The sequence below is a fragment of the Dreissena polymorpha genome, chromosome 2 (assembly GCF_020536995.1).
Source record: "Dreissena polymorpha isolate Duluth1 chromosome 2, UMN_Dpol_1.0, whole genome shotgun sequence".
Lineage (NCBI taxonomy): Eukaryota > Metazoa > Mollusca > Bivalvia > Myida > Dreissenidae > Dreissena > Dreissena polymorpha.
Genome location: NC_068356.1, coordinates 42,668,436 through 42,680,991, shown reverse-complemented (window position 1 = coordinate 42,680,991; position 12,556 = coordinate 42,668,436). Strand labels below are relative to the sequence as shown.

Here is a 12,556-nt window from a genome sequence, read left to right as displayed (position 1 = left end):
TCGTACGTTAACCCGAACACATAATTTAGGACGCTCTATTTTGGATTCGAAGGCATGTTAGGATCGTAGATGTAGATCTAGTTATTACTTAATTTCGAAGGTTAATTATTATGCCCCCCTTCGAAGAAGAGGGGGTATATTGCTTTGCACAAGTCGGTCGGTCGGTCGGTCGGTCGGTCGGTCCGTCCACCAGGTGGTTTCCGGATGATAACTCAAGAACGATTAGGCCTATGATCATGAAACTTCATAGGTACATTGATCATGACTCGCAGATGACCCCTATTGATTTTGAGGTCACTAGGTCAAAGGTCAAGGTCACTGTGACCCGAAATAGTAAAATGGTTTCCGGATGATAATTCAAGAACGCTTATGCCTAGGATCATGAAACTTGATAGGTAGATTGATCATGACTAGCAGATGATCCCTATTGATTTTCAGGTCACTAGGTCAAAGGTCAAGGTCATGGTGACCCGAAATAGTAAAATGGTTTCCGGATGATAACTCAAGAACGCTTATGCTTAGGATCATGAAACTTGATAGGTACATTGATCATGACTCGCAGATGACCCCTATTGATTTTGATGTCACTAGATCAAAGGTCAAGGTCACGGTGACCCGAAATAGTAAAATGGTTTCCGGATGATAACTCAAGAACGCTTATGCCTAGGATCATGAAACTTGATAGGTACATTGATCATAACTCGCAGATGACCCCTATTGATTTTCAGGTCAAAGGTCAAGGTCACAGTGACCTTAAATAGTTAAATGGTTTCCCGATGATAACTCAAGAAAGCTTATGGCTAGGATCATGAAACTTCATAGGTACATTGATCATGACTCGCAGATGACCCCTATTGATTTTCAAGTCACTAGGTCAAAGGTCAAGGTCACAGTGACAAAAAACATATTTACAAAATGGCTGTCACTACAACTGAGAGCCCATATGGGGGGCATGCATGTTTTACAAACAGCCCTTGTTTAATTTCTTTTGCAGTATGTTACAATACTGTCACAAAATATGATATTTATTTGAAGTGTTTGAATTGATTGGCGGGATTTTGCTTTTTAAACGGCGGAAGTTATTTTTTTGTTTTGAATATTTGTTATCAGGAAAGCTTAGAAAATTCAAAATTCCAAAAATAGTTCGCTGACCTATATTTTTTAAACGTCAGAACATAAAGGGAAGTATATTTAAGAAGATACACAAAATAATGTTATTTAAACATTTGTTAAATCTCAAATGGGTGTGTGAAATAATAAGCTTTTTATTGCTTTTATCGGTCGTATCGAATTTGTAAAGATTCTATTTCTGAACATTTAATTACTTTAATGGATTGTATGTGTACTGTTTGTTTTCATTCAATTTAAATTAGCAAAAACAGCAAAAAAGCTGTTAAAAAATAATTTACTCAACCTCTAATGAGTATTTGCGTATCGTATGGTCCAAACATTAATTAATTACTCAATATTCAATCAGGTATTATACTTAAAGAAATGTTTTAGGTATTGCACCCTCATTTAATTGAAAATATTAGAATTGCTACACGCATAAAGTAAATATCTGTCCAAGCAAAATGCCACCTACGCCTTCCGCGGCTTGGAAGTATTTCACGACATCATCCGATAAGAAGTCGCCGATCCAAGTGTCTTTTAAACGTGGCAACTTTAAAAGACTGACTGTTTAGTCTGTTAAACAGGTTCAACGTGTGTTGTGGCTATATACATAACTCGTTTAAGTTCAGCTTTAATTCAATGTAGATCTAACTGTTTTGTAATATAATTATTTTGTCGTCATGTAATATTATGTTTCTGGTTCTATTGTTGATGTACGATATTAATAGTTTAAAAACAGTTTTTGTCATTCAATTTTAACAATAAAAAGTAATCAACAAAATCAGCTTCGAATTAGCGACGGCAACGCTGTGTCAATATTTAGTCACTTCCGTTGAACTTCCGGTAAAAACGAAAGTAGAATTCATGGAGTAATGGTACGGTAAACAAAGTTGACTTTTTTCCAACAGATGTTGACCGAATATCCGAATATTTGTTCGGAAGGGTGACCGAATATTCGAATACCGAAATCGGTATTCGTTGCCATCCCTACTGAAAATACATAATATTCTGAGTGAGAGATTTTTCAACAAAATCAGGTATATTTATGTTAATATACATACCTGACAAAAGCAAGGATTCTTAGTTATGAGCGGGATGAGCAGCTTTAATTCGAGAAATAGTCAGACTTGATAAGACTGGCATTTACAGTCAGTTTGACTTCAAAAATACATTTTGGGCACCGTTCACTTGTATGGAAAGTATATTCAATAACAATTGTTATACCTTAATGTTTTGTTGTTGAAGTTGTTTTTTGTTTTTGTTACAACTATTTTGATAAGGGTGTAATTGTTTTGCTCATGATGCAATAATGAGTAAATAAAATTATTAAATTCCCTAAACGTGTCCGTTTAATGTGCTTGATTCTATTCGGGATTTGTTGTTTTGCGTTTCAAAAAATAAACATTAGATAAATAGCGCTCGCATTACATGGTAGTATGTGCGTACATAAAAGTAAGGCGACATGGTTTGTCGTATCCACGTTGTATGGGCAACCAAATTTTACCAACCCAACCCCATTTAAGGACCACTTTGCTTTAATCATCGTTGTTTTTAAATTATTATGGCCGTTTTATGAATAATATGTGGTACAAGTAGTTGTATTCTTTTTGTAATAGGATTTAAGCAAATGATTTATTTGAGTCGTGTTATGAGAAAACTGGGCATAATGCATGTGCGTAAAGTGTCGTCCAGGATTAGACTGTGCAGTTCGCACAGGCTAATCAGGGACGACACTTTTCGCTTTTATGACATTTTTGAATTAAATAAAGTATCTTCTTAGCAAAAATCCAATTTAGACGGAAAGTGTCGTCCCTGATTAGCCTGTGCGGACTGCCTGGGACGACACTTTACGCACATGCATTATGCCCAGTTTTCTCAGAACACGACTCATTTCATTAAAGGTCACCAACGTGATGGTTCTGTGTCATATGATACGTGGTCTGATGATGAGCGGATGTTTTCTACGTACATAAGGCGTTTAACTATTTAGGTGTCTTCCCAGAAAAATTAAATAAAACGATGATTTCTTATAAAAAGGTGAGATTTATCTGGGAAAAAACAACAACGATATTGTGTGTTTAGATACGCACTATGAATTTCAATAATAAAAATCAAATGGGTTTTTAAGGACATTTAATTCTATACTCGTTTATAGAACAGTTATTAAGACTTGTGCATTAAAACTGTTTGAAATATATTGTGTTTTGTCGATATTTGGTCTCGTTTACTGGATATTTTTCCGACAAATTTATTTTTGAAAATACTGTTAGAATTAGTATGCCAGCTGGGATCGCAAATAAAAAACGAAGTTACCGAAACATCAGCGTCGGGTCAATAACATTCCGAATAGTTGATGATTACACTGAAATAAATGGATGCGGACAAACGTGTATGTTAAACTTTATTGTGCATACGTGTGTGCATGCGTGCGTTTGTGTCTATTAAAACACATTATATGTGTTTGCGTGCCTGCCTGACTGATGTGGTTTTTATAACTTATGATTCGATAAAAAATCATAGAAACACTCTTGTAATTTAGTAAGAACCGAATGAATGTATATGATAGAATTCATCACCTTTATTCACGTTCTACAATACTGATATTATAAACTTCAAGTATACCCTCTTGAAAACAAGTTGAAGGTCTGACCGATTGATTTTACGCCTTCTTATATACATGCATTCATCGCAATACCACTAACAACCATCTTAACAGATAGGCCGAATAACAGCGAAACCACATTATTAGTGTGTGTATTTTATGAGTATATGAGGTCCTCCTGGGCTCAGGATGCATTATGTGAGGGCACGGGGTGTGACCCAGAGCTCATACCTACCGGTAATTTGCTAACTAGATTCACGAAATATTGGATAATAGCTGCAATATCCAGCAATTTAGTTTTTACTTATCGATATTCAGTTTGGTGTGGTCTTGTGTTGTGGTGGGAGGGAATCCCCGGAGGAAACTCCACCTGTCCGGCATGATGACCACCAACCAAACTCAGGTGCGCCGGGGATGTTACCCGGGTCGCCTAGGTGAGAACCGCGTGCACCAACCACTGCTGTTTAGCAAAACCACATGTCATATAAATCGGTTTCCTTAAGTACCCCTTCATTCAATTAGTTATTGAAAACGTGAACGTGACAGATAGCAAGAGAATAAATGAAAAAAGACTGCTTAAAATATATTGCCTGTATTTAGTATAGCATGCTTACAGCCGTCTGAATAGCATATTAACAGCATACAACAGAATAGTATGTACACATCCTTTTTTATTACAATGTTAATATTCAACATTTAATCATTGTTTAACTCTTCGATAATTTGTTGTTACATGGCTTATTTTTCTACTTAGTTATAAATAAATATAGAACAGGACAAATGTCCACATCGTCTATGCAGTGCGAGTGTCAAATTATGAATGACTAATGCTAGTAATCGCCAAACTAACACTACTGCTGGTGCACAATTGCAACTTCATCATGCCTTCTTTATGAGAAATTATTTTTCTTTTTTTCCAATACACGTGAATGAAAAACAACACCAAGGGCCTATACAAACATGTTTGTATAGGTCCCTGATAAAAGATATTAGCCGCGTTCTGGGAAAACGGGGCTTAATGTATGTGCGTGATGTGTCGTAACAGATTAGTCTGTGCAGTCAGCGCAGACTTATTTGAGTCGAAATTAAAATAAGTCTCTGAGCAAAAATCCGGTCAAGGCTGAAAATGTCGTCATTGAATAGCCTGTACGGGCTGCACAGGCAAATCTGGGACGAAACTTTATACACTAGCATTATGCCCCGTTTTCCAAGAGCGCAACTCATATCTTGACACAGGATATCTTAAAACACCTCGCAGCGGTTACCTCGCATATGGACAAACAGTAACCCCTGTCGTCACACTGAGAAAAACCTTTCCAGTCCCAATAGTTACGTCATATATGTAGAGTTTTTATACGGTAGATATTTGTGTGTACATCGTTTTCTGTAAACTATGCTATGAATAAAAAATAAACACTCTAATTAAAAGAAGCACAGTTAAATATGGACCACCATCGCGAGGTTTGTTATGACGGCGAGGATTTGATTACTATGATGAGTAAATTTATGTTGCAAAGCGGTTGGTGGTTTATAATGTACGACATTGCAAGAAGCTGTAAACTCGTTTAATTCACTCATACAACAGACGGGTATGTGAGCTTAATTTAAACCTATTTATTTTAGCTCGATCGCATCAAAAGACTCGGGAATATTTGCATTTTCAAACGCTCTCGAGTCCGTTCCTATGCCTAGACCCAGTACTTGGTTTCTTTGCAGGAGATTTAGAGAACACTCCCACATTAGGGATCGAACCCTCGAATTCCCGTTCGCTAGACGGACACCATATCCATTGCAAGTATGTGAGCTTGTAATCTATGTAAATTCAGAAGTGTCGTTTGAAATAATAAGTTAACAACGCAAAACTGTTAATAGTGTGATTTTCACACTTGCGATAACAATTAGAAAACACTATAAATAATGGTTGTTACTGACTATTCAAATATTCTTTTACCGCGGAAGCATAACCAACTTCAATCCTAGCATAGAAAGATACTGCTCACACGTGCCACTGCAGCACTCACAATCCGAACACACGCTGAACAGCTTGCATGCGCCGCAGTCACACCCCGTGCAGCAGGAAAAACATTCCGTATCCCACTAGCAGAATGCATTCATGCACCATGCTTCGCATTGATCGCTAGGACAGCCGTCTGTGCAGCACAAGTGACCATGACAGAGCTCGATTTGAACTGAAACAGAATGGCGACAAACTATGGCAGATCATTGGTCGCACAGGCAGCAACAACAGCGCTCAGAATCGCAGCCGCAGTAGAAACAACAGCAACTAGGATCAGGGTGCATATACAAGGGTACTACCCGGGCGACATCGTCGGCGATTGTACTGGTACTAGTCTGCAGTCGTCAAGCTGGCCACGCTTCTGTGAGGCTGCTAGGTAACAACGTCTTCTGGAACCAGATGTTCCCCTCCGGAAGTGAAATGCAATGTGAGTACTTCGTTGAAGTTTGTGACGGAAGTCGATCTGTGATGGGAAAACGGATGTCATCTTGGAGACCCTGCTCGCGATACATACGCACTTATTTATTTCATACCTTTACTAAGTGCTTTCATGATTTCGACACAAATGTTTTACACGCTTTAATGTTTTACACGCTTTTTAGAGATATAAAAAAATAAAGGTAATAGTTGTTAATGTCTAAAAATTGAGTATTATTCTCTTATTTCAGTTTCTAATGTAAAAGTACGTTATTGTTCTTTCAGTTTAGTAATACATACCGATTCTTAATAAAATAAAATTATGAAGCGGGAAACATAACTTACCGGCGCAAAATTACGGAAAAGTTTAAATCCGGAATGTTGTTCATGTAAAGGGACTTAAGATAAAAAGCATAACTATATCGCACGATAGTGCATAAAATGCAAGAATTCTTGTTTGAATCCATAGACACGGCTTATGTGTACGCATACACGTTGGTAAATGATTGTAATCGATGTAGCGCCTTTAAATGTCGCATCGCCATTATATGTCGCAGGCTACGAGATTTGTCGCAACTTTGACGATAAATGTCGCAAGGAACGATAAATGTCGCAAATCCTACTGGCGATATATGTCGCAACTTTAACGATAAATGTCGCAAAAATTTCAACTGCCGATATATGTCGCAACATTAACGATAAATGTCGCACACCTTTTTAAGTCATGTTAAAAACGAAAACTTGAAGTAAAATGACTAAAACTTTCAATTTATATTTTGATTACCCGACGAGGTTCTTTGAGCCGACTTCCACCAGAATGGTCAGCTTTTAGTTTGTATTGTCCGATATGGTCAATTGTGGTCAGAATTTTCCATAAGTGTCAACTGCGTTCAGTATTGTCCGAAATGGTCAGTTGTGGTGAATACATTTATATTTATTTATATACAGATGTGACATTTGACTCATGTATTTATATACAGATGTGACACAGACCCATGTATTTATATACAGATGTGACATAGACCCATGTATTTATATACAGATGTGACAAAAATCCATGTATTTATATACAGATGTGACATAGACCCATGCATTTATTTACAGATGTGACATAGACCCATGTGTTTATTTACAGATGTGACATAAACCCATGTATTTATATACAGATGTGGCATAGACCCATGTATTTATATACAGATGTGACATTTACCCATGTTTTATATACAGATGTGACATGACCCATGTATTTATATATAGATGTGACATTTACCCATATATTTATATAAAGATGTGACATAAACCCATGCATTTATATACAGATGTGACATACACCCATGTATTTATATACAGATGTGACATAGACCCATGTATTTATATACAGATGTGACATAGACCCATGTATTTATATACAGATGTGACATAGACCCATGTATTTATATACAGATGTGACTTAGACCCAAATATTTATATACCGATCAGAGATGTGACATTTACGGGATTATTTTTAAAGACCCAATGTTCGTATGATCTTAGCGGACCTCCGTTTCTAAAAACAATGATTTCCGTCTTTTTGTTGGTTAATTGTCATACCAGTATTTTCAGTATGAGCGCATCTCGCAACGTCATCGGCAAAAAAGAATGCAAATTTTATCGGAAATGTCTTCGGTGATAAAAATACCCCTATGACCTTTAGATTTCAGAGAGGTAGACAACTCGTTCATGTATAAATTAAAAATTATTGTACTGGCTACGTCCCCTTGCCTAGTACCGATGTTACAATTGAAGTTTTGCGTGACATTTTTATCATTTATCCGTACACATCCGCGTAGATTTGAATACACGGATTTTAATACTTGAAAAAGCTTCCCTCTAACACCATTTTTACACGTAGTTGTAAATAGTTTATGAATAATCAAACTATCAAATGCTTTTTGAAAATCGACGTAATTTTATTTTTATATTTATTATCTTTATCTTTATTATTACGGTAGCGATCAAAAGGATCCGTGTTATAATCAACCTCTGTGTTAAATGTTATCCACATTATCATCAGGTATATAATCTAATAACTTTTTTGTGCGTGCGTCTAAATCTCCTGCTAGGTATATACATGCATCAGCATGAAGTACTCTTAAAGAAGAAATATTGGAGTCAATAATAGTGATACCATTAATCTCATTCATTCTTTCATAAATTGGTGAACCTTCTGGTGATACATAGGCTATATATAATATGATATCTTTTAAAGAGCTATAAATAGAACTTTTGATATACAGAACAATACAATCCTGATAGTTATGACATATTTGTGAAATAAAGCCATCTTTTAACAGCTCGTTTTTTGTACAAACACGGCTTTTCCACCACTATTACGATATGCATTAGTTACTTTAATACTCTCAGAGTTAAAACATGTAACTTACGGTACCCTCGCTTTTCCGATTTCCGACCAATTTAAAACAAGGATTTGTCATTTTTGACTACAGCTTTACGTTTTTGGTAGCTGACAATTATGGACAATACTGACTACAACTGACCATTTCGGACAATACTAACTAAAACTGACCATTCTGGTGGAAGTCGGTCCGAATAAACCTCGTGGTTAATCTAGATGTAACCTGAAATTTTTAGTCATTTTTACTTCAACTTTTCATTTAAACATTACTTACAAACTTAAGGTGTGCGACATTTATCGGTAATGTTGCGACATATATCGGCAGTTGACATTTTTGCGACATTTATCGTTAAAGTTGCGACATATATCGTTAGTAGGATTTGCGACATTAATCGTTCCTTGCGACATTTATCGTCAACGTTGCGACAAATCTCGTAGCCTGCGACATATAACGGCGATGCGACATTTAACGGCGCTACAATCGATCTTCAAATATCCTTAACGTTAGAAATATACACATGATACATTCCATTGAATGTATTTTTATTTTATTTTGTAAGTGACCTGAAATGAAGCAAAACTAAAACACCAATCAACTGGTTGATCAATAAATCTGTAATCCTTCAAGAAAGTTCATTGCGTCAAACGTGTTATATGATAAGTGTCTATATAGATAGATAGATAGATAGATAGATAGATAGATAGATAGATAGATAGATAGATAGATAGATAGATAGATAGATAGATAGATAGATAGATAGATAGATAGATAGATAGATAGATAGATAGATAGATAGATAGATAGATAGATAGATAGATAGATAGATAGATAGATAGATAGATAGATAGATAGATAGATAGATAGATAGATAGATAGATAGATAGATAGATAGATAGATAGATAGATAGATAGATAGATAGATAGATAGATAGATAGATAGATAGATAGATAGATAGATAGATAGATAGATAGATAGATAGATAGATAGATAGATAGATAGATAGATAGATAGATAGATAGATAGATAGATAGATAGATAGATAGATAGATAGATAGATAGATAGATAGATAGATAGATAGATAGATAGATAGATAGATAGAGATAGATAGATAGATAGATAGATAGATAGATAGATAGATAGATAGATAGATAGATAGATAGATAGATAGATAGATAGATAGATAGATAGATAGATAGATAGATAGATAGATAGATAGATAGATAGGATCGATCGATAGATATAGATAGATAGATAGATAGATAGATAGATAGATAGATAGATAGATAGATAGATAGATAGATAGATAGATAGATAGATAGATAGATAGATAGATCGATAGATAGATAGATAGATAGATAGATAGCTAGATAGATAGATAGATAGATAGATAGATCGATAGATAGATAGATAGATAGATAGATAGATAGATAGATAGATAGATAGATAGATAGATAGATAGATAGATAGATAGATAGATAGATAGATCGATAGATAGATAGATAGATAGATAGATAGATAGATAGATAGATAGATAGATAGATAGATAGATAGATAGATAGATAGATAGATAGATAGATAGATAGATAGATAGATAGATAGATAGATAGATAGATAGATAGATAGATAGATAGATAGATAGATAGATAGATAGATAGATAGATAGATAGATAGATAGATCGATAGATAGATAGATAGATAGATAGATAGATAGATAGATAGATAGATAGATAGATAATAAAACCAGTAAATACATAGTGGAATTAACCAATTGTGTAAGCATTCATCTTTATATGGATTCCTTTTTCTGCCATCTTAAAATGTTAATATATTGTTTTCTATTTCAAAAATATTATTAAGAAACCCGTTCCTGTCCCCACCTTGCGGTAACTTTTTAACGACTAAAAATCTTTTGAAGATACTGGTAGAGCGTCAACTATAAGGAACATTTGTGTGAAATTTGAAGAACAGTCTGTTATTTCCGACAATAAATCATTAGAGCAACATTCTATTATACTCAAGCAACCTGTATCGCCCCATTGCGGTCTTGTTTTCAAGGAAGCAAAATAAATTGAAGGACTTTTGCAGATGGCCATCCCAAGGACCATTTAACTGAAATTATTATGTAACCTTTATCATTTAGAACAACTCGCCCGTGAGAATTTCGAACTCAGTTTGGTTTAAAATATACAAGTAAATAAATGGCTTACTCTCCGTTGCATAAATAATATTAAAGCTGGTATATAATATAGTTAATAATATGATAATAATACAGTGGAAATACATGTGGGTGTTTATTATATGTTTATCTATAGTATATGTACCCAGGTGAAACCAATTCATACAACGCATATCACTGACACACGACCAGTAATGTTATGTAGTGGAGAGCGGGTGAAGACAATGCCAAACGCCGCCCAAGATTATGTTTATTTCGTCCGCAAGTATATCGGATTTCTCATATATATAATTATTATATAAAAAATAGAATGTTGAAACCTACAAACAAAATAGCAAATTACAACACGCCACAACCTTTCAAACACAAATAAAATATATTTCAAGAATAATTAAATTCATTTGCGATGCAGACAAATAAATAAATGCAAATACATATTATTTAAAACTCACCAGGTTCGTAGAAAAAAAAAGGAGTAAAAGTAGACTTAAACAAAATGAAGTATGTCTTTCGACAGCCTAAATGCAAAGGAAAGCATGGTCAGCAATTTGCAAACACTTTCACTGCGTTTTAAGTATTGACCCATATTAATCTTGTTTATTTGATATTTCTCGTTCTGACTGGACAAAACATATCTGACATCACGGTGCATGGTTGGAAGCACACAGGATCGGACTGAATCTCAAAAGAGATGCAGACGGACACAAACAAGACAAGGGACATAAGCACATTAGCACTGGTGCATGAGACATAGGCACATATAGTAACACTTCCCTACTCTGCATATATGTACATTCTCCCATCCCGAACTTATTTATATGAACACACAGTGTGCGTTAAGCTAGATTTTAAATTATATGTTTTTCTGTCTCTCGAACAGTTGAATAAAAACCTGCAGCCCTTCCCTTCTGAAATATTTATGTCAAAACTTGCATCGGTTTAATAATAAAATACAGACGGAGTTAATCACGCCACATAAATAAATACACCAACGTTGAACGGAGAAAAAGTGATTAACCATTAAATAAAACTAAGATAAATACTTATTTTGAAATGATAATAAACTTATATCTATAGCATAAGGGTACAAAAAGATTCAATTTATTTCTGATTAAATATTTCGAAATGTCTACTAGTTCTGCTTAGTATTAAGCAATACGAATGTAATTCCGCTCACGGAGGTTGTCGGTGAAACTATCGAATAACCGAATGTTAAACTAGTTACAAACAAATATTCAAGGAAGTTAACACATGTGAGCTGTTTATCTCTTTTTCGTTACTTTCCGTACAAAATACATCACTATTGTCATTGTCACCTGCAACTGATTACTTTTACTTTATATATATATATATATATATATATATATATATTTAATTAACGTACTAAAACTCATTAGTTACAAAAAATATATGTTTATATTAATTAAATCGAACAAAATCGGACGCAGTTCTATTATTGGTGTTGAATACTTTATAGCCGTCGTTATGGGATTTTCTTTATAGCAATCAGGGGCGTAGGTAATGGGGAGGCGGCTGCCTCCCCAATATTTCGGCTAGTCGTCGTTATATAAATAAAACGTAAATTCCCCCAAAACCGCTTCCCCCAAATCAGTATTTTTGTAATCACGCGCCGTGAGTGCAGAAGCCATGTGTCCCCTCTCCGTCTGCTCCGAGGTTGCCAATAGTGATGTGTCAATATCCCTTGTTAGGTGTCATAAATCAGGGGCCCGGGTAAATGTCATTGCGTAAATTGTTTTATTGTTCTTTTCCGTGATTGCACTGTCGGTGTTTTTATTCAGGACAGGCTATTCTTTTTATTTTAATTGATCGCTT

General features: G+C 34.9%; 1 protein-coding gene across 1 annotated transcript in view; it reads right to left on the bottom strand.

Moving 5' to 3' along the window:
- LOC127866801 (protein phosphatase 3 catalytic subunit alpha-like) overlaps positions 1 to 12,556 on the bottom strand; it is a 273,905-nt gene that overhangs the window by 35,848 nt on the left and 225,501 nt on the right. The window lies entirely within an intron of this gene.